The 26,399-nt window shown below is 49.3% G+C and overlaps 4 non-coding genes across 4 annotated transcripts; all 4 read left to right on the plus strand.

Moving 5' to 3' along the window:
• Positions 1-2,025: 2,025 nt before the first annotated feature.
• Trnaa-agc (transfer RNA alanine (anticodon AGC)) lies at positions 2,026-2,099 on the plus strand. Its single transcript has one exon. It is a non-coding gene; the product is annotated as a tRNA-Ala (tRNA).
• Positions 2,100-6,759: 4,660 nt separating this feature from the next.
• On the plus strand, positions 6,760-6,833 carry Trnaa-agc (transfer RNA alanine (anticodon AGC)). The gene has a single exon. It is a non-coding gene; the product is annotated as a tRNA-Ala (tRNA).
• An 11,786-nt stretch (positions 6,834-18,619) lies between these two features.
• Positions 18,620-18,693, plus strand: Trnaa-agc (transfer RNA alanine (anticodon AGC)). The gene has a single exon. It is a non-coding gene; the product is annotated as a tRNA-Ala (tRNA).
• A 1,504-nt stretch (positions 18,694-20,197) lies between these two features.
• On the plus strand, positions 20,198-20,271 carry Trnaa-agc (transfer RNA alanine (anticodon AGC)). Its single transcript has one exon. It is a non-coding gene; the product is annotated as a tRNA-Ala (tRNA).
• The last annotated feature ends 6,128 nt before the right edge of the window (positions 20,272-26,399 follow it).

Here is a 26,399-nt window from a genome sequence, read left to right on the forward strand (position 1 = left end):
GGCTCCTCCATGTTTTGTGGTCAGTGCATGGTAAGTGTTGGTCGCGGCGAACATAAACGCACGCAAGAAGTTGCAAAACCAGCGTTACAGACTGATATGATGTATACTGTCATAAGGAGAGCAAGATGTAAGTGCGGGGACCGGCTGTTATGGTGGTGTCATCGAGTGCAGATCTGTCTTAGGTATCACGGCTTAACGTCATTGAAGTCTAGAGGTGGACAACACGTTCGTCTTACTCAGAGCGGTGTCTGAACTCCATTTTCGACGTTATGGGTGCCACTTTCATTGTGGCCAACTACGATTCGATACAGAATGCACGAAACCTGAAAGACACCCTCACTGATACATAGAGAGTAGTGTTTGTCTGCGGAATAATGGGAGTGCAAGGGTCTGTGACGTTGATATGGCTGTATGTAGCACTACTAGTTATCTGGGGGGTGGGCGTAGCTCAGATGGTAGAGCGCTCGCTTAGGATGCGAGAGGTAATGGGATCGATACCCAGCGCCTCCAGAATATTTATCACACCTACATGCGCCCCTTGCCATGCAAGTGGAATAATTCCCAACCGGCAGAGGTGTGTAGGCAGATACAAGCGAACGATTAGCATCCACAATTGGCGAGCGTGCTTTTATTCGTGCGCAGGAAGCACCCTCCTCCCACACCTACACTTAATTTAGAAACAGTACAAATGTTCCCATACGATTCTCAAGCCTACGTCGGAAAGATCTGCCTTGCGCCGATTTCACGTGAATCCCACTGCACGTTCCCATTCTTTGCGTGCAGTCGGCTGCTACTGGTATTGCTGGTTGTGACTGCTGATAACAGATGCCGTAGCAATCAATTCATGGAGTGAGTTGTATGTTTTGCGATAGTCTGTCTCTGACAAGGTGGCACAGGTGATATAGGTGCGAACACAGGAAGCTTGCAGCCCCTCGCTGCCTGCAGACACAGAGCAGCCACACTAGAAGAGCGGCCTAAGCCGTAGGCGAAATGTGCTCATTCGCTTTAGCGCGACGTCGAACTGTAAATAAGGCTGTCACTAGCGTGAGCGTTGCGTTAGCGTCGTGTAAAGTCGGAAAAGTCATCTGCATGGTTGATTGCCAAGTTTGTGGAGCGTTTCGTAGTACGATCAGTGCAATGGAGACGCGGAAACTTGTTGTGTCCCAGTGTTTTGCAGTTGGACGACAAGAGTTTTACACAGTAGCAAAGAGCGAGGCACTGAGTTGGCATGAACAATGGAGAGCACAATGGGGCTCGAGATGTGCTTGTTACCTCAGGTGCTGTGTGATTGTCGACAAGGAGTGAAATGGACCAATTTGTGACCGCCCTTTCAATTTAAGACGTTCAAAACAGACGGAATTTGCATTCGTAATACCAGAGCATCGAAACTACTTGGAACTCTTGTGTATATGAACGTGTCCGCGCCTTTGTATTCTGGTACCTTCGCCGCTACAAACCAACCAACCATCGTGTCCGTGCACATCAGAGTCGCAAAGATTGGAGAATAGCCAGGCTTGGTCGTGTGTGTAGCTGTAGCTCAGTTGGCAGATCGTTGGCTTGGCGTGTGAACGGTCTCGGGTTCAAGCCCCGACTCCTCCATGTTTTGTGGTCAGTGCATGGTAAGTGTTGGTCGCGGCGAACATAAACGCACGCAAGAAGTTGCAAAACCAGCGTCACAGACTGATATGATGTATACTGTCATAAGGAGAGCAAGATGTAAGTGTGGGGACCGGCTGTTATGGTGGTGTCATCGAGTGCAGATCTGTCTTAGGTATCACGGCTTAACGTCATTGAAGTCTAGAGGTGGACAACACGTTCGTCTTACTCAGAGCCGTGTCTGAACTCTATTTTCGACGTTATGGGTGCCACTTTCATTGTGGCCAACTACGATTCGATACAGAATGCACGAAACCTGAAAGACACCCTCACTGATACATAGAGAGTAGTGTTTGTCTGCGGAATAATGGGAGTGCAAGGGTCTGTGACGTTGATATGGCTGTATGTAGCACTACTAGTTATCTGGGGGGTGGGCGTAGCTCAGATGGTAGAGCGCTCGCTTAGCGTGCGAGAGGTACTGGGATCGATACCCAGCGCCTCCAGAATTTTTATCACACCTACATGCGCACCTTGCCATGCAAGTGGAATAATTCCCAACCGGCAGAGGTGTGTAGGCAGATACAAGCGAACGATTAGCATCCACAATTGGCGAGCGTGCTTTTATTCGTGCGCAGGAAGCACCCTCCTCCCACACCTACACGTAATTTAGAAACAGTACAAATGTTTCCATAAGATTCTCAAGCCTACGTCGGAAAGATCTGCCTTGCGCCGATTTCACGTAAATCCCACTGCACGTTCCCATTCTTTGCGTGCAGTCGGCTGCTACTGGTGTTGCTGGTTGTGACTGCTGATAACAGATGCCGTAGCAATCAATTCATGGAGTGAGTTGTATGTTTTGCGATAGTCTGTCTCTGACAAGGAAGCACAGGTGATATAGGTGCGAACACAGGAAGCTTGCAGCCCCTCGCTGCCTGCAGACACAGAGCAGCCGCACTAGAAGAGCGGCCTAAGCCGTAGGCGAAATGTGCTCATTCGCTTTGGCGCGACGTCGAACTGTAAAGAAGGCTGTCTCTAGCGTGAGCGTCGTGTAAAGTCTGAAAAGTCATCTGCATGGGTGATTGCCAAGTTTGTGGAGCGTTTCGTAGTACGATCAGTGCAATGGAGACGCGGAAACTTGTTGTGTCCCAGTGTTTTGCAGTTGGACGACAAGAGTTTTACACAGTAGCAAAGAGCGAGGCACTGAGTTGGCATGAACAATGGAGAGCACAATGGGGCTCGAGATGTGCTTGTTACCTCAGGTGCTGTGTGATTGTCGACAAGGAGTGAAATGGACCAATTTGTGACCGCCCTTTCAATTTAAGACGTTCAAAACAGACGGAATTTGCATTCGTAATACCAGAGCATCGAAACTACTTGGAACTCTTGTGTATATGAACGTGTCCGCGCCTTTGTATTCTGGTACCTTCGCCGCTACAAACCAACCAACCATCGTGTCCGTGCACATCAGAGTCGCAAAGAATGGAGAATAGCCAGGCTTGGTCGTGTGTGTAGCTGTAGCTCAGTTGGCAGATCGTTCGCTTGGCGTGTGAACGGTCTCGGGTTCAAGCCCCGACTCCTCCATGTTTTGTGGTCAGTGCATGGTAAGTGTTGGTCGCGGCGAACATAAACGCACGCAAGAAGTTGCAAAACCAGCGTCACAGACTGATATGATGTATACTGTCATAAGGAGAGCAAGATGTAAGTGTGGGGACCGGCTGTTATGGTGGTGTCATCGAGTGCAGATCTGTCTTAGGTATCACGGCTTAACGTCATTGAAGTCTAGAGGTGGACAACACGTTCGTCTTACTCAGAGCCGTGTCTGAACTCTATTTTCGACGTTATGGGTGCCACTTTCATTGTGGCCAACTACGATTCGATACAGAATGCACGAAACCTGAAAGACACCCTCACTGATACATAGAGAGTAGTGTTTGTCTGCGGAATAATGGGAGTGCAAGGGTCTGTGACGTTGATATGGCTGTATGTAGCACTACTAGTTATCTGGGTGGTGGGCGTAGATCAAATGGTAGAGCGCTCGCTTAGCGTGCGAGAGGTACTGGGATCGATACCCAGCGCCTCCAGAATTTTTATCACACCTACATGCGCACCTTGCCATGCAAGTGGAATAATTCCCAACCGGCAGAGGTGTGTAGGCAGATACAAGCGAACGATTAGCATCCACAATTGGCGAGCGTGCTTTTATTCGTGCGCAGGAAGCACCCTCCTCCCACACCTACACGTAATTTAGAAACAGTACAAATGTTTCCATAAGATTCTCAAGCCTACGTCGGAAAGATCTGCCTTGCGCCGATTTCACGTAAATCCCACTGCACGTTCCCATTCTTTGCGTGCAGTCGGCTGCTACTGGTGTTGCTGGTTGTGACAGCTGATAACAGATGCCGTAGCAATCAATTCATGGAGTGAGTTGTATGTTTTGCGATAGTCTGTCTCTGACAAGGAAGCACAGGTGATATAGGTGCGAACACAGGAAGCTTGCAGCCCCTCGCTGCCTGCAGACACAGAGCAGCCGCACTAGAAGAGCGGCCTAAGCCGTAGGCGAAATGTGCTCATTCGCTTTGGCGCGACGTCGAACTGTAAAGAAGGCTGTCTCTAGCGTGAGCGTCGTGTAAAGTCTGAAAAGTCATCTGCATGGGTGATTGCCAAGTTTGTGGAGCGTTTCGTAGTACGATCAGTGCAATGGAGACGCGGAAACTTGTTGTGTCCCAGTGTTTTGCAGTTGGACGACAAGAGTTTTACACAGTAGCAAAGAGCGAGGCACTGAGTTGGCATGAACAATGGAGAGCACAATGGGGCTCGAGATGTGCTTGTTACCTCAGGTGCTGTGTGATTGTCGACAAGGAGTGAAATGGACCAATTTGTGACCGCCCTTTCAATTTAAGACGTTCAAAACAGACGGAATTTGCATTCGTAATACCAGAGCATCGAAACTACTTGGAACTCTTGTGTATATGAACGTGTCCGCGCCTTTGTATTCTGGTACCTTCGCCGCTACAAACCAACCAACCATCGTGTCCGTGCACATCAGAGTCGCAAAGAATGGAGAATAGCCAGGCTTGGTCGTGTGTGTAGCTGTAGCTCAGTTGGCAGATCGTTCGCTTAGCGTGTGAACGGTCTCGGGTTCAAGCCCCGACTCCTCCATGTTTTGTGGTCAGTGCATGGTAAGTGTTGGTCGCGGCGAACATAAACGCACGCAAGAAGTTGCAAAACCAGCGTCACAGACTGATATGATGTATACTGTCATAAGGAGAGCAAGATGTAAGTGTGGGGACCGGCTGTTATGGTGGTGTCATCGAGTGCAGATCTGTCTTAGGTATCACGGCTTAACGTCATTGAAGTCTAGAGGTGGACAACACGTTCGTCTTACTCAGAGCCGTGTCTGAACTCTATTTTCGACGTTATGGGTGCCACTTTCATTGTGGCCAACTACGATTCGATACAGAATGCACGAAACCTGAAAGACACCCTCACTGATACATAGAGAGTAGTGTTTGTCTGCGGAATAATGGGAGTGCAAGGGTCTGTGACGTTGATATGGCTGTATGTAGCACTACTAGCTATCTGGGGGGTGGGCGTAGCTCAGATGGTAGAGCGCTCGCTTAGCGTGCGAGAGGTATTGGGATCGATACCCAGCGCCTCCAGAATTTTTATCACACCTACATGCGCACCTTGCCATGCAAGTGGAATAATTCATAACCGGCAGAGGTGTGTAGGCAGATACAAGCGAACGATTAGCATCCACAATTGGCGAGCGTGCTTTTATTCGTGCACAGGAAGCACCCTCCTCCCACACCTACACGTAATTTAGAAACAGTACAAATGTTCCCATAAGATTGTCAAGCCTACGTCGGAAAGATCTGCCTTGCGCCGATTTCACGTAAATCCCACTGCACGTTCCCATTCTTTGCGTGCAGTCGGCTGCTACTGGTGTTGCTGGTTGTGACTGCTGATAACAGATGCCGTAGCAATCAATTCATGGAGTGAGTTGTATGTTTTGCGATAGTCTGTCTCTGACAAGGAAGCACAGGTGATATAGGTGCGAACACAGGAAGCTTGCAGCCCCTCGCTGCCTGCAGACACAGAGCAGCCGCACTAGAAGAGCGGCCTAAGCCGTAGGCGAAATGTGCTCATTCGCTTTGGCGCGACGTCGAACTGTAAATAAGGCTGTCACTAGCGTGAGCGTCGTGTAAAGTCGGAAAAGTCATCTGCATGGGTGATTGCCAAGTTTGTGGAGCGTTTCGTAGTACGATCAGTGCAATGGAGACGCGGAAACTTGTTGTGTCCCAGTGTTTTGCAGTTGGACGACAAGAGTTTTACACAGTAGCAAAGAGCGAGGCACTGAGTTGGCATGAACAATGGAGAGCACAATGGGGCTCGAGATGTGCTTGTTACCTCAGGTGCTGTGTGATTGTCGACAAGGAGTGAAATGGACCAATTTGTGACCGCCCTTTCAATTTAAGACGTTCAAAACAGACGGAATTTGCATTCGTAATACCAGAGCATCGAAACTACTTGGAACTCTTGTGTATATGAACGTGTCCGCGCCTTTGTATTCTGGTACCTTCGCCGCTACAAACCAACCAACCATCGTGTCCGTGCACATCAGAGTCGCAAAGAATGGAGAATAGCCAGGCTTGGTCGTGTGTGTAGCTGTAGCTCAGTTGGCAGATCGTTCGCTTAGCGTGTGATCGGTCTCGGGTTCAAGCCCCGACTCCTCCATGTTTTGTGGTCAGTGCATGGTAAGTGTTGGTCGCGGCGAACATAAACGCACGCAAGAAGTTGCAAAACCAGCGTCACAGACTGATATGATGTATACTGTCATAAGGAGAGCAAGATGTAAGTGTGGGGACCGGCTGTTATGGTGGTGTCATCGAGTGCAGATCTGTCTTAGGTATCACGGCTTAACGTCATTGAAGTCTAGAGGTGGACAACACGTTCGTCTTACTCAGAGCCGTGTCTGAACTCTATTTTCGACGTTATGGGTGCCACTTTCATTGTGGCCAACTACGATTCGATACAGAATGCACGAAACCTGAAAGACACCCTCACTGATACATAGAGAGTAGTGTTTGTCTGCGGAATAATGGGAGTGCAAGGGTCTGTGACGTTGATATGACTGTATGTAGCACTACTAGTTATCGGGGGGGTGGGCGTAGCTCAGATGGTAGAGCGCTCGCTTAGCGTGCGAGAGGTACTGGGATCGATACCCAGCGCCTCCAGAATTTTTATCACACCTACATGCGCACCTTGCCATGCAAGTGGAATAATTCCCAAACGGCAGAGGTGTGTAGGCAGATACAAGCGAACGATTAGCATCCACAATTGGCGAGCGTGCTTTTATTCGTGCGCAGGAAGCACCCTCCTCCCACACCTACACGTAATTTAGAAACAGTACAAATGTTCCCATAAGATTCTCAAGCCTACGTCGGAAAGATCTGCCTTGCGCCGATTTCACGTAAATCCCACTGCACGTTCCCATTCTTTGCGTGCAGTCGGCTGCTACTGGTGTTGCTGGTTGTGACTGCTGATAACAGATGCCGTAGCAATCAATTCATGGAGTGAGTTGTATGTTTTGCGATAGTCTGTCTCTGACAAGGAAGCACAGGTGATATAGGTGCGAACACAGGAAGCTTGCAGCCCCTCGCTGCCTGCAGACACAGAGCAGCCGCAATAGAAGAGCGGCCTAAGCCGTAGGCGAAATGTGCTCATTCGCTTTGGCGAGACGTCGAACTGTAAATAAGGCTGTCACTAGCGTGAGCGTCGTGTAAAGTCGGAAAAGTCATCTGCATGGGTGATTGCCAAGTTTGGGGAGCGTTTCGTAGTACGATCAGTGCAATGGAGACGCGGAAACTTGTTGTGTCCCAGTGTTTTGCAGTTGGACGACAAGAGTTTTACACAGTAGCAAAGAGCGAGGCACTGAGTTGGCATGAACAATGGAGAGCACAATGGGGCTCGAGATGTGCTTGTTACCTCAGGTGCTGTGTGATTGTCGACAAGGAGTGAAATGGACCAATTTGTGACCGCCCTTTCAATTTAAGACGTTCAAAACAGACGGAATTTGCATTCGTAATACCAGAGCATCGAAACTACTTGAAACTCTTGTGTATATGAACCTGTCCGCGCCTTTGTATTCTGGTACCTTCGCCGCTACAAACCAACCAACCATCGTGTCCGTGCACATCAGAGTCGCAAAGAATGGAGAATAGCCAGGCTTGGTCGAGTGTGTAGCTATAGCTCAGTTGGCAGATCGTTCGCTTAGCGTGTGAACGGTATCGGGTTCAAGCCCTGGCTCCTCCATGTTTTGTGGTCAGTGCATGGTAAGAGTTGGTCGCGGCGAACATAAACGCACGCAAGAAGTTGCAAAACCAGCGTCACAGACTGATATGATGTATACTGTCATAAGGAGAGCAAGATGTAAGTGTGTGGACCGGCTGTTATCGTAGTGTCATCGAGTGCAGATCTGTCTTAGGTATCACGGCTTAACGTCATTGAAGTCTAGAGGTGGACAACACGTTCGTCTTACTCAGAGCGGTGTCTGAACTCTATTTTCGACGTTATGGGTGCCACTTTCATTGTGGCCAACTACGATTCGATACAGAATGCACGAAATCTGAAAGACACCCTCACTGATACATAGAGAGTAGTGTTTGTCTGCGGAATAATGGGAGTGCAAGGGTCTGTGACGTTGATATGACTGTATGTAGCACTACTAGTTGTCGGGGAGGTGGGCGTAGCTCAGATGGTAGAGCGCTCGCTTAGCGTGCGAGAGGTACGGGGATCGATACCCAGCGCCTCCAGAATTTTTATCACACCTACATGCGCACCTTGCCATGCAAGTGGAATAATTCCCAACCGGCAGAGGTGTGTAGGCAGATACAAGCGAACGATTAGCATCCACAATTGGCGAGCGTGCTTTTATTCGTGCGCAGGAAGCACCCTCCTCCCACACCTACACTTAATTTAGAAACAGTACAAATGTTCCCATAAGATTCTCAAGCCTACGTCGGAAAGATCTGCCTTGCGCCGATTTCACGTAAATCCCACTGCACGTTCCCATTCTTTGCGTGCAGTCGGCTGCTACTGGTGTTGCTGGTTGTGACTGCTGATAACAGATGCCGTAGCAATCAATTCATGGAGTGAGTTGTATGTTTTGCGATAGTCTGTCTCTGACAAGGAAGCACAGGTGATATAGGTGCGAACACAGGAAGCTTGCAGCCCCTCGCTGCCTGCAGACACAGAGCAGCCACACTAGAAGAGCGGCCTAAGCCGTAGGCGAAATGTGCTCATTCGCTTTGGCGCGACGTCGAACTGTAAATAAGGCTGTCACTAGCGTGAGCGTCGTGTAAAGTCGGAAAAGTCATCTGCATGGGTGATTGCCAAGTTTGGGGAGCGTTTCGTAGTACGATCAGTGCAATGGAGACGCGGAAACTTGTTGTGTCCCAGTGTTTTGCAGTTGGACGACAAGAGTTTTACACAGTAGCAAAGAGCGAGGCACTGAGTTGGCATGAACAATGGAGAGCACAATGGGGCTCGAGATGTGCTTGTTACCTCAGGTGCTGTGTGATTGTCGACAAGGAGTGAAATGGACCACTTTGTTACCGCCCTTTCAATTTAAGACGTTCAAAACAGACGGAATTTGCATTCGTAATACCAGAGCATCGAAACTACTTGGAACTCTTGTGTATATGAGCCTGTCCGCGCCTTTGTATTCTGGTACCTTCGCCGCTACAAACCAACCAACCATCGTTTCCGTGCACATCAGAGTCGCAAAGAATGGAGAATAGCCAGGCTTGGTCGTGTGTGTAGCTGTAGCTCAGTTGGCAGATCGTTCGCTTAGCGTGTGAACGGTCTCGGGTTCAAGCCCCGGCTCCCCCTTCTTTTGTGGTCAGTGCATGGTAAGTGATGGTCGCGGCGAACATAAACGCGCGCAAGAAGTTGCAAAACCAGCGTCACAGACTGATATGATGTATACTGTCATAAGGAGAGCAAGATGTAAGTGTGGGGACCGGCTGTTATGGTGGTGTCATCGAGTGCAGATCTGTCTTAGGTATCACGGCTTAACGTCATTGAAGTCTAGAGGTGGACACCACGTTCGTCTTACTCAGAGCGGTGTCTGAACTCTATTTTCGACGTTATGGGTGCCACTTTCATTGTGGCCAACTACGATTCGATACAGAATGCACGAAACCTGAAAGACACCCTCACTGATACATAGAGAGTAGTGTTTGTCTGCGGAATAATGGGAGTGCAAGGGTCTGTGACGTTGATATGGCTGTATGTAGCACTACTAGTTATCTGGGGGGTGGGCGTAGCTCAGATGGTAGAGCGCTCGCTTAGCGTGCGAGAGGTACTGGGATCGATACCCTGCGCCTCCAGAATTTTTATCACACCTACATGCGCACCTTGCCATGCAAGTGGAATAATTCCCAACCGGCAGAGGTGTGTAGGCAGATACAAGCGAACGATTAACATCCACAATTGGCGACCGTGCTTTTATTCGTGCGCAGGAAGCACCCTCCTCCCACACCTACACGTAATTTAGAAACAGTACAAATGTTCCCATAAGATTCTCAAGCCTACGTCGGAAAGATCTGCCTTGCGCCGATTTCACGTAAATCCCACTGCACGTTCCCATTCTTTGCGTGCAGTCGGCTGCTACTGGTGTTGCTGGTTGTGACTGCTGATAACAGATGCCGTAGCAATCAATTCATGGAGTGAGTTGTATGTTTTGCGATAGTCTGTCTCTGACAAGGAAGCACAGGTGATATAGGTGCGAACACAGGAAGCTTGCAGCCCCTCGCTGCCTGCAGACACAGAGCAGCCGCACTAGAAGAGCGGCCTAAGCCGTAGGCGAAATGTGCTCATTCGCTTTGGCGCGACGTCGAAATGTAAATAAGGCTGTCACTAGCGTGAGCGTCGTGTAAAGTCGGAAAAGTCGGCTGCATGGGTGATTGCCAAGTTTGGGGAGCGTTTCGTAGTACGATCAGTGCAATGGAGACGCGGAAACTTGTTGTGTCCCAGTGTTTTGCAGTTGGACGACAAGAGTTTTACACAGTAGCAAAGAGCGAGGCACTGAGTTGGCAGGAACAATGGAGATCACAATGGGGCTCGAGATGTGCTTGTTACCTCAGGTGCTGTGTGATTGTCGACAAGGAGTGAAATGGACCAATTTGTGACCGCCCTTTCAATTTAAGACGTTCAAAACAGACGGAATTTGCATTCGTAATACCAGAGCATCGAAACTACTTGGAACTCTTGTGTATATGAACGTGTCCGCGCCTTTGTATTCTGGTACCTTCGCCGCTACAAACCAACCAACCATCGTGTCCGTGCACATCAGAGTCGCTAAGAATGGAGAATAGCCAGGCTTGGTCGTGTGTGTAGCTGTAGCTCAGTTGGTTTATCGGGGGGGTGGGCGTAGCTCAGACGGTAGAGCGCTCGCTTAGCGTGCGAGAGGTACTGGGATCCATACCCAGCGCCTCCAGAATTTCAGTCGGCTTTCGGCCGTGGTCGCGTGCGGACCGGCTCCGCGCGCCGGACAGCGCACCGTAGTTTGTTTACTTCCGCGTCGCGGTATTTCGTGTTGTGTAGCGTCCATTTCTATTGCACCTCATGGCGCACTGTTACCGCCGAGCGACAGTTAAAGTAACATTCCAAGCCGAACATGCTAGACCACGCGCTTTTGAAATTGAGCAATTCATTCGCGAAGAGCTACGTCTGGACCCTCAGGAAGTGATAGGTATTCATTTCTCTATCACTAGCAGCATCGTCTATATTAAGATGACGACGGAGGAAGCGTGTGCTAACGTAGTTCGACAACACGCACGCGGACTCAAGTTCAAACATTCTGACGGGCATATTGGAGAGGTGACGGTCGATCACGCTGGTTTCGGACTTCGAACAATCCGGGTTTTTGAGCTCCCTTTCGAAGTGCCGCAAGATGTGGTCGTCGAAGCTTTGCGACCCTATGGCAATGTTGTGGGGCACATCGCGGAGAAATGGCAGACATTCACGACATACAACGTGTTGAATGGTGTCCGCCAAATCAAAATCGAACTCTCCAAACATGTACCATCCTATCTGCTGATAGGTGGCGTGCGAGCCATCGTTATGTATGATGGCCAGCCGCGGACGTGTGCCGGTTGCGGACAGGAGGGCCATGTTCGGTCAGAATGTCTCCGCCGACGTTTGCTCCAGGTCCCGACCAGTGACTCAGCTCCCAAAGTGACGGCCGCTTCTTTACCAGATAGCTACGCCACAGCCGTACGCAGCCCCGATGCGTCACTTCAGGAAGCACCTCTTCTCCACCCGGCACTCCCCACTGGAAATGACGGTGCTGCCATGGCCTCACCGGCACCATCTCCTCTGACGGCTACGACACCACCAACTCTCCAGAGCTCGATGGACATCGACGCGAATGCGGTGCCTACCTCTGCTTTTCTTCAGACTGGCGCGACCTCGGACATCGAACATCCACATTCTGATTCAGAACAGCACCTCCGAAAGCAACGGTCGCCCAGAAAACGGAAGAAGAGGAGTCAAACGCCATCTGACGACACACTTCTTCATGTGGCATCACAGGCAGTGGAGCTGATACACGACAGTGATCTCCCGTCGAGCGTTCTGACGACAGGAGAGGCTGCTCCTGATGTCCCATCTGAAGAACGATCTCACACGAATATGACGGATTCCAAGGAGGGTGCCTCCCTGGACCCCACTACAGCAGCGTCGCTACAACTCGCCCTCGAGGAGTGTGACAGTCGCTCACCGTCTGTTCCAGTCTCCTGGGCTGATGATATCGACGAAGGAGCAGTTCGAGATGGTGGTCCTCCCATCAGGCAGTGCCCCATGGAGGTGCCTGACCCACCTTCCAGCCAGTGATTACGACAACGGTGACTACGTCAGATGTTACACGCCAGCCAGGCATCTCTGCCGGAACATCTGTGCCAATGGTGGGAACACGCCCCCAACATTACCGCATAGCGACGATGAATCTGGCCACCATTCGGGCCCCCCATAAACAGGCAATGTTCCGTGAGACCATTTATGCTGCTGATGTCGACATTGCCCTCCTCCAAGAAGTGTTTGTCGCCGATTTCCATGCCCCCACTGGCTATGTGGCACACATCTCCCATGCTTCTGACAACGGTAGTGGAGTTGCCATCCTCCTCCGTTCTGGACTCCCTGCTGAAGATGTAGTGTACCTTGCTAATGCTAGGGGTATGGCTCTCACGCTGTTCGGCGTCCGTATCCTCAATGTATATGCGCCGTCCGGCTCCAGTCGACGTCGTGATCGACACACTTTCTTTGCTGACGAGGTAACGCCGCTGTTTGAGGGTCCCCTAGATGATATGGTCCTCGGTGGCGATTTCAACTCCACGCAAAGGCCTGAAGATCAATTACCGCATCATTCCCCTTGTGCGGCCCTCTCCGTCATCATCGACAGACTCCAGCTTGTTGACACATGGACAAAGGTGCATGGCACCCGTGCAGGTTTCACATATTATACGGCGCATTCATCTAGTCGTCTCGATCGTATATACCTCACACGTTCCCTTGCTGCCGACACTCGACATGCCGAAGTAAGGCCTCTGGCTTTCTCTGACCATGACGCCTACATCTGCGATGTCGTCCTCGCCCGCCAACAAGTGTGGCACAGCCGCGGCTTGTGGAAATTCAACGTTTCCCACCTGACTGTCCCTGACTGCCGACGAATCGTTGAGGATGCGTGGGCCCTCTGTCATCGTCGTCGCCCCGCCTACGCATCCACCTTATCGTGGTGGGTATCATGCGCGAAACCAGCTCTGCGCAGGGCGCTGATAGGATATGGCAAAGACTTCAAAGCCTGGCAAGCGAGCACCATGGACTTTTATTATGCAGTCCTTCGTGACTGCACTTCGATGGCCTTCTCTCCTGATCGTCAGATGATGGTGCATCGTGCTAAAGCGCAGATCACTTCCCTCACGCGACAGCGCTTAGAAGGGACTCTTGTCAGATCCTGCACCCGTGACCATATGCCTCATGAAACGCCATCGATGTACCACCTTCTCAGGGAACGCCGACGTCGTCGTCGAACCCTCATCCACGATCTCACAGATGCGGAAGGACGACGACACACTACGCAATGCGACATTGGTCACGCTTTCTATTCTCATTTTCGTCAACTGTTCGCTGCCGTCCCTCATCCCCCGACCTTAATTGAGGAGGTGGCAGCAATGACTGTCAACACCATGCCAGAGGATGTGGCTCAAGAACTTCAGGAACAAGTGACCTCTGATGAAGTCCTAGATGCAATCAAGGTGGGGGCTGCCAACAAGTCCCCTGGACCTGACGGCCTCCCCCTCGACTTTTACAAGTATTTTAGCTACCTTTTGTTACCTGCTTGGACGTCCATCTGTCGTGAATTGATGTCACCCACAACGATGATCCCAGCCACCTTCCTTGATGGGGTCATCATCCTGGTCCCTAAGCCACATGGGCGATCACGGATCTGTGATTACCGGCCCATCACTCTACTCAACAGTGACATGAAAATTTTTCCCCGTTTGTTGGCCTCACGCCTCAAGAAGGCAGCAAGATCCGTCACCTCTCTTGATCAGACTTCGTTGGGCGGTGACAACAACATCCATACGGCCCTTTGCCGTTATAGGGACATGATTGCGCTCGCGCGCTCGCGACATTTACCTGGCGCATTGGCATCGCTTGACTTCCGTCAAGCTTTCGACCGTGTCGACCATACTTTTCTGAAATCGGTCCTCCAACACATGGGTTTTCCGGTTCGTACAATCACCGTGGTAATGCGGCTCTTGAGCGGCGCAACTTCAAGAATACTCTGTAATGGTCGCCTCACCGCGCCTCTAGCGATCGAGCGCTCTGTCCGACAGGGATGCCCACTTTCCACGATACTGTATGCTTTGGCATTAGAGCCCCTCCTACAGGGGCTTCGCCAACGCCTGGTGGGCCTGACATTGCATGGGCACCGCTTCTGTTGTACAGCCTATGCTGACGATCTAGTCCTCTACCTCCGCAATGAAGACGATGTTCGCGCTGCTCTGACTTGGGTGACGACTTATGGGGAGGCATCGGGCAGTTCTCTTAACATTTCCAAATCGAAGTTTCTGCTCATTGGTGAGGGTCTACCAGAAAGATCTGTCGCTCCTCTAAGTGTGGCCACCAGCGTCCGCTGTTTGGGCATTGATTTTATGAATGACCTCCGTCGCTCAGCGGCAACCAACGGTCGACGTCTCCTACAAACGATCAGGGCTGGCCTTGTGGACCACCGGCTTCGATCCCTCGACATTATACAGCGCGCGCAATACGTGAATGTTTATCACGCCTCACGCATCCCCCATGTGGCACAAGTGTTCCCGGTTCCGATTACCCTCGCACGTCGTATGTTGATGGCGATGGGATCCTTTGTCTGTGCCGGGATGTTATTTAAAGTTCAATATTCCTCCCTTGCCCTCCCGCGGGAGCGTGGTGGAGTGGGCTTATTCCATGTGCCAGACAGAGTTACCGCACTTTTTGTTAGCTCCCAACTGAAAGTCTGGCGTCGCTGCCCGACGAGCCTGACCGGACTGCTTTTGCGTGAATACGCACCAGTCTCCATGTCAGCCCCGGTCATGTTATCCGACATTCCACCCCCCTTTTATCACTTTCGGTACTTCTTCTTTGAAATCAGTTACATTCTGCACTCCTTACCCCTTCTCCGTATACTCCAGACAAAGACTGTATACGACACCTTACAAATGTGTCAAACCCCCAACCCCATTGAACACAAGTTTCCCCAGATCATATGGCGCCGTGTGTGGAAAGCAGTGCATGCTGGTTACCTCGACACCAGCGTTCAGTCCACCTGGTATATCACCGTCAATGGCAAACAGGTCAACCAGTCTCGTTTGCACCGCATCCGCCTTGCTGACACACCACTCTGTGTTCACTGTGGTGTAGAGGACACGGACGCTCATCGGTTCTCATGTGGTCCGTCTGCTGACGTCTGGAGGCTCGCGCAGCGTATCCTGGCTTTCCTCACCCGACAGCCGCCTGATCAGATTACTTTCCTGACGCTTCTATTCCCGGATGTGATTCATTACCCCACAACAAAAACTAATGCCGTGAATTGGATACGCGGTCATACAGTCCGCTACCTTTTTGGGCCCGATGAGAAATCAGAACTAGGTTATTGGACGTACTTTAACGATCGACATTGTGCACTTGTTCGCAACCCCAGATACAAGCAGTTCTTTTCCAATTTTCTACGGAGCGCCTTTCATGACCCGCCTTCCAGCTGGAACGTCCAAGCCATGAGATGCTGATGCTTTTTTGCCGATATGATGTTCTGAACGTACTACACACGGAATCCACACTAAAATTTCGAGAAGACACGTTTGGATGTTCCGCCAATCAGACGGCGCAAGCGACTCCTAGAATTCTGGTGCAACGACTGCCATAATACAAAAAAAAATGAATAAATAAAAACATACATACAAAAAAAACAAAGTAAAATAAAGAAAACAAAAATGCAATACAATAAACTAAAAACAAAAAAAAAGTTCCTGTTCACAACAAATTTCATTTTTTTATCGCTACTCTCTATGTCTCTTCCCCCCTACTTTCTTCCTTTCCTACACCTTTGCAGAAATCGGTTAGTTGTTTTGGAATAGGTGTAGATAGGTGCCAACGCCTGAAGAGGTGCATTTAATTTTATTTTTTTGTTAGAATACAAGTGGCGGTGGCAAATAGACATTTTTTTTGTAGTTTTTCATTTCCTGTCCAGATAAAAAAAAAAAAAACGATGGTAGAGCAGTTGTCCGTAAAAAAAATTAAAAAAAAAGAGCCATTTGAACCGATTCTTCAGACTTTACATTTTCTTTAGTGCCACTGAGCCTAGGGTAACGGAAAAAAAATAAAAAAAATAAAAAAAAGAAGATTAAAAAAAAAAAGTTGGCAGATCGTTCGCTTAGGGTGTGAACGGTCTCGGGTTCAAGCCCCGGCTCCTCCATGTTTTGTGGTCAGTGCATGGTAAGTGTTGGTCGCGGCGAACATAAACGCACGCAAGAAGTTGCAAAACCAGCGTCACAGACTGATATGATGTATACTGTCATAAGGAGAGCAAGATGTAAGTGTGGGGACCGGCTGTTATGGTGGTGTCATCGAGTGCAGATCTGTCTTAGGTATCACGGCTTAACGTCATTGAAGTCTAGAGGTGGACAACACGTTCGTCTTACTCAGAGCCGTGTCTGAACTCTATTTTCGACGTTATGGGTGCCACTTTCATTGTGGCCAACTACGATTCGATACAGAATGCACGAAACCTGAAAGACACCCTCACTGATACATAGAGAGTAGTGTTTGTCTGCGGAATAATGGGAGTGCAAGGGTCTGTGACGTTGATATGGCTGTATGTAGCACTACTAGTTATCTGGGGGGTGGGTGTAGCTCAGATGGTAGTGCGCTCGCTTAGCGTGCGAGAGGTACTGGGATCGATACCCTGCGCCTCCAGAATTTTTATCACACCTACATGCGCACCTTGCCATGCAAGTGGAATAATTCCCAACCGGCAGAGGTGTGTAGGCAGATACAAGCGAACGATTAGCATCCACAATTGGCGAGCGTGCTTTTATTCGTGCGCAGGAAGCACCCTCCTCCCACACCTACACTTAATTTAGAAACAGTACAAATGTTCCCATAAGATTCTCAAGCCTACGTCGGAAAGACCTGCCTTGCGCCGATATCACGTAAATCCCACTGCACGTTCCCATTCTTTGCGTGCAGTCGGCTGCTACTGGTGTTGCTGGTTGTGACTGCTGATAACAGATGCCGTAGCAATCAATTCATGGAGTGAGTTGTATGTTTTGCGATAGTCTGTCTCTGACAAGGAAGCACAGGTGATATAGGTGCGAACACAGGAAGTTTGCAGCCCCTCGCTGCCTGCAGACACAGAGCAGCCACACTAGAAGAGCGGCCTAAGCCGTAGGCGAAATGTGCTCATTCGCTTTGGCGCGACGTCGAACTGTAAATAAGGCTGTCACTAGAGTGAGCGTCGTGTAAAGTCGGAAAAGTCATCTGCATGCGTGATTGCCAAGTTTGGGTAGCGTTTCGTAGTACGATCAGTGCAATGGAGACGCGGAAACTTGTTGTGTCCCAGTGTTTTGCAGTTGGACGACAAGAGTTTTACACAGTAGCAAAGAGCGAGGCACTGAGTTGGCATGAACAATGGAGAGCACAATGGGGCTCGAGATGTGCTTGTTATCTCAGGTGCTGTGTGATTGTCGACAAGGAGTGAAATGGACCACTTTGTTACCGCCCTTTCAATTTAAGACGTTCAAAACAGACGGAATTTGCATTCGTAATACCAGAGCATCGAAACTACTTCGAACTCTTGTGTATATGAACCTGTCCGCGCCTTTGTATTCTGGTACCTTCGCCGCTACAAACCAACCAACCATCGTGTCCGTGCACATCAGAGTAGCAAAGAATGGAGAATAGCCATGCTTGGTCGTGTGTGTAGCTGTAGCTCAGTTGGCAGATCGTTCGCTTAGCGTGTGAACGGTCTCGGGTTCAAGCCCCGGCTCCTCCATGTTTTGTGGTCAGTGCATGGTAAGTGTTGGTCGCGGCGAACATAAACGCACGCAAGAAGTTGCAAAACCAGCGTCACAGACTGATATGATGTATACTGTCATAAGGAGAGCAAGATGTAAGTGTGGGGACCGGCTGTTATGGTGGTGTCATCGAGTGCAGATCTGTCTTAGGTATCACGGCTTAACGTCATTGAAGTCTAGAGGTGGACAACACGTTCGTCTTACTCAGAGCCGTGTCTGAACTCTATTTTCGACGTTATGGGTGCCACTTTCATTGTGGCCAACTACGATTCGATACAGAATGCACGAAACCTGAAAGACACCCTCACTGATACATAGAGAGTAGTGTTTGTCTGCGGAATAATGGGAGTGCAAGGGTCTGTGACGTTGATATGACTGTATGTAGCACTACTAGTTATCGGGGAGGTGGGCGTAGCTCAGATGGTAGAGCGCTCGCTTAGCGTGCGAGAGGTACTGGGATCGATACCCAGCGCCTCCAGAATTTTTATCACACCTACATGCGCACCTTGCCATGCAAGTGGAATAATTCCCAACCGGCAGAGGTGTGTAGGCAGATACAAGCGAACGATTAGCATCCACAATTGGCGAGCGTGCTTTTATTCGTGCGCAGGAAGCACCCTCCTCCCACACCTACACTTAATTTAGAAACAGTACAAATGTTCCCATAAGATTCTCAAGCCTACGTCGGAAAGACCTGCCTTGCGCCGATATCACGTAAATCCCACTGCACGTTCCCATTCTTTGCGTGCAGTCGGCTGCTACTGGTGTTGCTGGTTGTGACTGCTGATAACAGATGCCGTAGCAATCAATTCATGGAGTGAGTTGTATGTTTTGCGATAGTCTGTCTCTGACAAGGAAGCACAGGTGATATAGGTGCGAACACAGGAAGCTTGCAGCCCCTCGCTGCCTGCAGACACAGAGCAGCCACACTAGAAGAGCGGCCTAAGCCGTAGGCGAAATGTGCTCATTCGCTTTGGCGCGACGTCGAACTGTAAATAAGGCTGTCACTAGCGTGAGCGTCGTGTAAAGTCGGAAAAGTCATCTGCATGCGTGATTGCCAAGTTTGGGGAGCGTGTCGTAGTACGATCAGTGCAATGGAGACGCGGAAACTTGTTGTGTCCCAGTGTTTTGCAGTTGGACGACAAGAGTTTTACACAGTAGCAAAGAGCGAGGCACTGAGTTGGCATGAACAATGGAGAGCACAATGGGGCTCGAGATGTGCTTGTTACCTCAGGTGCTGTGTGATTGTCGACAAGGAGTGAAATGGACCACTTTGTTACCGCCCTTTCAATTTAAGACGTTCAAAACAGACGGAATTTGCATTCGTAATACCAGAGCAGCGAAACTACTTCGAACTCTTGTGTATATGAACCTGTCCGCGCCTTTGTATTCTGGTACCTTCGCCGCTACAAACCAACCAACCATCGTGTCCGTGCACATCAGAGTCGCAAAGAATGGAGAATAGCCATGCTTGGTCGTGTGTGTAGCTGTAGCTCAGTTGGCAGATCGTTCGCTTAGCGTGTGAACGGTCTCGGGTTCAAGCCCCGGCTCCTCCATGTTTTGTGGTCAGTGCATGGTAAGTGTTGGTCGCGGCGAACATAAACGCACGCAAGAAGTTGCAAAACCAGCGTCACAGACTGATATGATGTATACTGTCATAAGGAGAGCAAGATGTAAGTGTGGGGACTGGCTGTTATGGTGGTGTCATCGAGTGCAGATCTGTCTTAGGTATCACGGCTTAACGTCATTGAAGTCTAGAGGTGGACAACACGTTCGTCTTACTCAGAGCCGTGTCTGAACTCTATTTTCGACGTTATGGGTGCCACTTTCATTGTGGCCAACTACGATTCGATACAGAATGCACGAAACCTGAAAGACACCCTCACTGATACATAGAGAGTAGTGTTTGTCTGCGGAATAATGGGAGTGCAAGGGTCTGTGACGTTGATATGACTGTATGTAGCACTACTAGTTATCGGGGAGGTGGGCGTAGCTCAGATGGTAGAGCGCTCGCTTAGCGTGCGAGAGGTACTGGGATCGATACCCAGCGCCTCCAGAATTTTTATCACACCTACATGCGCACCTTGCCATGCAAGTGGAATAATTCCCAACCGGCAGAGGTGTGTAGGCAGATACAAGCGAACGATTAGCATCCACAATTGGCGAGCGTGCTTTTATTCGTGCGCAGGAAGCACCCTCCTCCCACACCTACACTTAATTTAGAAACAGTACAAATGTTCCCATAAGATTCTCAAGCCTACGTCGGAAAGACCTGCCTTGCGCCGATATCACGTAAATCCCACTGCACGTTCCCATTCTTTGCGTGCAGTCGGCTGCTACTGGTGTTGCTGGTTGTGACTGCTGATAACAGATGCCGTAGCAATCAATTCATGGAGTGAGTTGTATGTTTTGCGATAGTCTGTCTCTGACAAGGAAGCACAGGTGATATAGGTGCGAACACAGGAAGCTTGCAGCCCCTCGCTGCCTGCAGACACAGAGCAGCCACACTAGAAGAGCGGCCTAAGCCGTAGGCGAAATGTGCTCATTCGCTTTGGCGCGACGTCGAACTGTAAATAAGGCTGTCACTAGCGTGAGCGTCGTGTAAAGTCGGAAAAGTCATCTGCATGCGTGATTGCCAAGTTTGGGGAGCGTGTCGTAGTACGATCAGTGCAATGGAGACGCGGAAACTTGTTGTGTCCCAGTGTTTTGCAGTTGGACGACAAGAGTTTTACACAGTAGCAAAGAGCGAGGCACTGAGTTGGCATGAACAATGGAGAGCACAATGGGGCTCGAGATGTGCTTGTTACCTCAGGTGCTGTGTGATTGTCGACAAGGAGTGAAATGGACCACTTTGTTACCGCCCTTTCAATTTAAGACGTTCAAAACAGACGGAATTTGCATTCGTAATACCAGAGCAGCGAAACTACTTCGAACTCTTGTGTATATGAACCTGTCCGCGCCTTTGTATTCTGGTACCTTCGCCGCTACAAACCAACCAACCATCGTGTCCGTGCACATCAGAGTCGCAAAGAATGGAGAATAGCCATGCTTGGTCGTGTGTGTAGCTGTAGCTCAGTTGGCAGATCGTTCGCTTAGCGTGTGAACGGTCTCGGGTTCAAGCCCCGGCTCCTCCATGTTTTGTGGTCAGTGCATGGTAAGTGTTGGTCGCGGCGAACATAAACGCACGCAAGAAGTTGCAAAACCAGCGTCACAGACTGATATGATGTATACTGTCATAAGGAGAGCAAGATGTAAGTGTGGGGACTGGCTGTTATGGTGGTGTCATCGAGTGCAGATCTGTCTTAGGTATCACGGCTTAACGTCATTGAAGTCTAGAGGTGGACAACACGTTCGTCTTACTCAGAGCCGTGTCTGAACTCTATTTTCGACGTTATGGGTGCCACTTTCATTGTGGCCAACTACGATTCGATACAGAATGCACGAAACCTGAAAGACACCCTCACTGATACATAGAGAGTAGTGTTTGTCTGCGGAATAATGGGAGTGCAAGGGCCTGTGACGTTGATATGACTGTATGTAGCACTGCTAGTTATCTGGGGGGTTGGGCGTAGCTCAGATGGACAGTCAGCCAGCGGCTGCGCTGGAGGTCGGACGTGCCGTGCTGTGTGCTGTGCTGCGTTAGCTCCGTGTGGTAAGTCTCTGCTCTTGCTGCAACGCGTCGCTGTCTATAGTATTTGTGTAGACATGAAAAAGAATTAAGTGATGTCGCAACCGCAACGAAAAGATACTTTGAAATTCACGTTTGATCGCAACTTTGTCCGACCGAGGTCATTTGATGTTGAACAGTGGTTAGAGGATGATGTTAAAATAGGACTTGATGATATTATCGGCATACATTTCTCGATTATGAACAGTGTGGTTTTCGTGAAACTTGCCAGTCCAGAATTGTGTGAAAGGATAGTTCGATCTTGTGGTGGCATTCTGAAATTTAAACATGCTGACGGAAATGTTGGGGAGGTTACCGTTGCCCATGCTGGTCTAGGTATTCGGACCGTGTGAGTCTTTGAACTTCCCTTTGAAATTACAAGTGACCAGATAAATGCTGTTATTGCTCCATACGGGAAAGTTTTGAGTAATATTGCCGAACGGTGGTCTGCTGCACACAAATTCCCTGTTTTGAATGGTGTGCGCCAATTAAAAGTCGAATTGCAGAAGCACATTCCGTCGTTTATAAACGTCTGCGGATATAGAGCTGTTGTGATGTATGATGACCAACCGAAAACGTGTGCTGTCTGCAATTTACCAGGCCACGTTCGTGAAGAATGTGTTCAAAGGCGAGTGGCGCAACTGCCTGCCGGCGATGCCGTCAGGCCCCCTGCTATGTCAACGCTGCCCGTGACATATGTCGCCGTAGCGCGCGGTTTTGCAAGTGCCACTGCGCCCCCCGAAGTTACTACGAATACCGACCCACAAGCGACCGACCAACCGACCGACTCAGGTGTAGCATCTGTAGACACTCAACCCTCCTGCGAAGACATATCTGCTCCTGCCCTTGTCGCCGTGGAATCGCCCAATGAGGCAATGGATACGGACGCGACCTCAGTCGCTTCGGGTAGTGCTCCTCTGCATCCTGGAGCTTCTTTAGGAGGTATCAAAAGCGTATCAGGTGCACAGAAAACGGACTCGCAACCAGCCGTTTCTAGTGGTGCTCTTCCGAATCCTGCAGCTGCCTTAGGCACTGACCACAGCCTGTCAAGTGCAATGAAATCAGACCTGGCGTCAGTCACTTCGAGTAGTGCTACTTTGCAACCTGAGGCTTCTTCAGGTACCGTCCAAAGTCCACCACGAGACGCATCTCCCAAGAAATCTAAAAAACGGAGGATCGCGCGTCAAGGTGCAGAGCAGACTGCACCACAACTGCGTGAACAGGCGAAGCAAATAGGGGGCAAAATACGTCAATCGGCATCTGAGAACTTGCAGTGCAATCAGCAGTCATCTAACGAAGACCCTGTGTCCTTGGATAGTACCTCCGGTTCTGCCAGTTTGCCCTCCGATGACGTAGCAATTACCCGAACCGAAGATAAAAATCACCAGCAAACACCTGAATATAGTGCACCACTTAATGACGAACCGATGACAGGGCTGTCGAATCCGTGGGCAGACAATGTCGACGACACTACAAAGGAGGACGAAATTATGGACACCACAGGAACCGTTACAGTCACCACGATGGCCACACCACGCGATGACGTCGTCTTGAATGTCATCGCCGCGACGGATACTGTCCCAGACACGGAGAAGCCGACTGATCCCTTCCCAAGTCATGAATATTTCTAGTCTGAACGGTTTTACTGACTTGTGTCCACATGTCTCTCGGGTCAGATTTCTTAATGTTTTTTCGAAATGATATGTTGCCAGAGTTTTTCCTAATTACACTCCCGTCTTGGCTAACGTAGTTCCGTTGCAGGCCTATAAGATCGCTACGCTGAACATCAATAAAATTTGTAGCCCATTTAATTTACAAAATTTAAAAGATTTCCTGTATGCAGCTGATGTGGACATTTTGTTTTTACAAGAAGTAACAAACATCAAACTTGACTTCATACAGGGGTATAATGCTATAGTCAATCCTGGAATTGGATGTGATTTGGGTACCGCATTTCTTTTCAAAGAGGGCGTCGTCATTACAGACGTAACAAAACTGCCTAACGGCAGAGGCATTGCCGGCACGCTTTATAACACCAGGATTATTAATGTCTATGCCCCATCTGGTTCTACCAATCGGTGCCAACGAGCACAGTTTTTTAAGGAGGGAATTGTTCCTTTGTTTGGTGTACACTGCACCCATACCATCCTTGGAGGCGACTTTAACAGTGTCATACATGCCAAAGACCAAACTCCGAACTACAACAAGTCGCCGGACCTGGAACGTATCGTCACCGACCTCCGTTTAACTGATTCGTGGGAGCAAAAGCACGGCGCGGCACCCGGCTTTACCCACCTCACTAATCATTCAGCGAGCCGGTTGGATCGAATATATGTCTCGCCCAATCTGAAACACCGCATCCTGCAGTCTGAAGTTTGGCCAACCGCTTTTTCGGACCACGCTGCATATATATGCACATTAAATTTGGAACGACAAGGAACCTGTCGATATAAAGGGCCATGGAAACTTAATGTTTCACACTTAAAAGATCCTGCCTGTCGAGAAGCCTTTCTCACCACTTGGAGAGCCTGCGAGACCAAACTCAGCTCTTACCAGTCGACCTTGGATTGGTGGCTCAAATGCGCCAAACCTCAGATCCGGAGATGTTTCATCAACTACTCCCGGGAGAAGAGCTTTTGGCGGAAAAGAACGATAGAATTTTACTTTCATTGTCTCCGAGAACTCTACCTGCAAGGTGCTACAGCTATTGGGAACCATGGGAGAATTAAAAAATTCCAGGCAAAAATACTGACATTAAGGCGACAACAGCTTGAAGGATACCAAATAAGGTCAGGAGCAGAGACTGTGGCGCAAAAAGAAGCCACTTCGATATATCATGTGATTCGTGAAACTAAACGAGGATTCCGCAAAATACTGACGGAGCTTAAAACTGATAATGGAACCACCTTGACAATGCACAACGACATAAAAGCAGAAACACTAACCCATTTCGACAACTTGTTTTCACATAAAGAGGTAGACGAAAAAGCAAAGGACGATTTACTGACCCACCTGCAAGGACGCGTTGGTAACGCGTACGCGGAAGCTCTAATAGCCGAGGCGACCGAAGACGATGTACACTATGCTGTCTATCAAAGTGCAAAAAATAAATCCCCTGGAGCTGACGGCATACCAGCAGAATTTTATCAAGTCTTCTGGGAACATATCAAACATAGAATTACATGCATCTGTAATGAACTTCTGAACCTCAATAAGGAGATACCGAAAGATTTTCGTGAAGGTATGATAGTGTTAATCGCAAAAAAAATCGGCTGGCAAGAAAATTGGAAATTTGAGACCAATCACTCTGCTGAACAGTGACTATAAAATTTTTTCGCGGCTCTTAGCCCACAGACTTAAAAATGTAATGGCCAGCGTCACCGGCCCATATCAGTCTAGCGTGGGCAAAGATAGGAAAATTCAGCAGACGCTGTCCGACTACCGCGACATAATTTCAATAGCAGAAGTATGTCGACTAAAATGTGCCATCGTGTCGTTAGATTTCGATAAAGCCTTCGACAGGATCAGCCACTCCTACCTCCTGAAAACGATGGGCGCAATGGGTTTTCCGCCGAGATTCGTCGACCTCATACGACGTTTGGTAACGAATAACTCCTCCAGAATTATCATAAATGGACAGCCTAGCCGGCCAGTCGAGATCGCATGTTCCGTCAGGCAAGGTTGTCCGTTGTCCATGGCACTTTTTGCCATGGCCATCGAACCTTTGCTCGCTACCTTGACTCAGCGGTTACAAGGATTGCAAATACGAGGAAACAAAATAATATGTAAAGCTTATGCGGACGATGTTGGGTTTCTCGTTATGAATGTAGCGGAAGTCGAGACGGCAATGCACATAATAGAAAAATACGAACGAGCGTCAGCCGCGAGGTTAAACAAAACCAAGTCCGGCATATTCAATATCGGATGTGGCATTGGCATGCGCACACACGGTCAGTTACGTGAGCTAACAGCCTTGAAGTGTCTCGGCATTGATTTCCGAAAAAATATACGTCAAACTATTGCGGCCAACTATAGACAAGTACTAACTACCATAGGAGCTAGTGTACGGACACATAGTATTCGACAATTAAATGAAATTCAGAGAGTGTCTTTAGCGAACGTCTCTATTACTTCCAAAGTCAATTATGTCGCCCAGATACTGCCAATACCCGCCGGCATCGCCAAACAAATTATGTCAGCAATAGGCTATTTTGTGAGCCGTGGCCACATATTTAAAATCCAGTATGACACTCTGACGCTCGCCACTAATAATGGCGGCTTAAACTTAACGAATGTTACTAAAAAGTCGCAGGCTCTGTACATCTCCAATACGTTTCAACAATGGCGACAATCCGGCAGCTGTATCGCCGCGCACTTGCTATCTGAAATAGCTCCAGATGACCGCTCTCCACCCATTAATGTGCAGCACATACCGAGCGGACTTTACCATTTACGATGGTTTTTAATAGAATATAGCTACCTACGTTCAAGAATTCCGGAAAAAGACATGGCAAACG

The sequence above is a fragment of the Schistocerca gregaria genome, chromosome 11 (assembly GCF_023897955.1).
Source record: "Schistocerca gregaria isolate iqSchGreg1 chromosome 11, iqSchGreg1.2, whole genome shotgun sequence".
Classification (NCBI taxonomy): domain Eukaryota; kingdom Metazoa; phylum Arthropoda; class Insecta; order Orthoptera; family Acrididae; genus Schistocerca; species Schistocerca gregaria.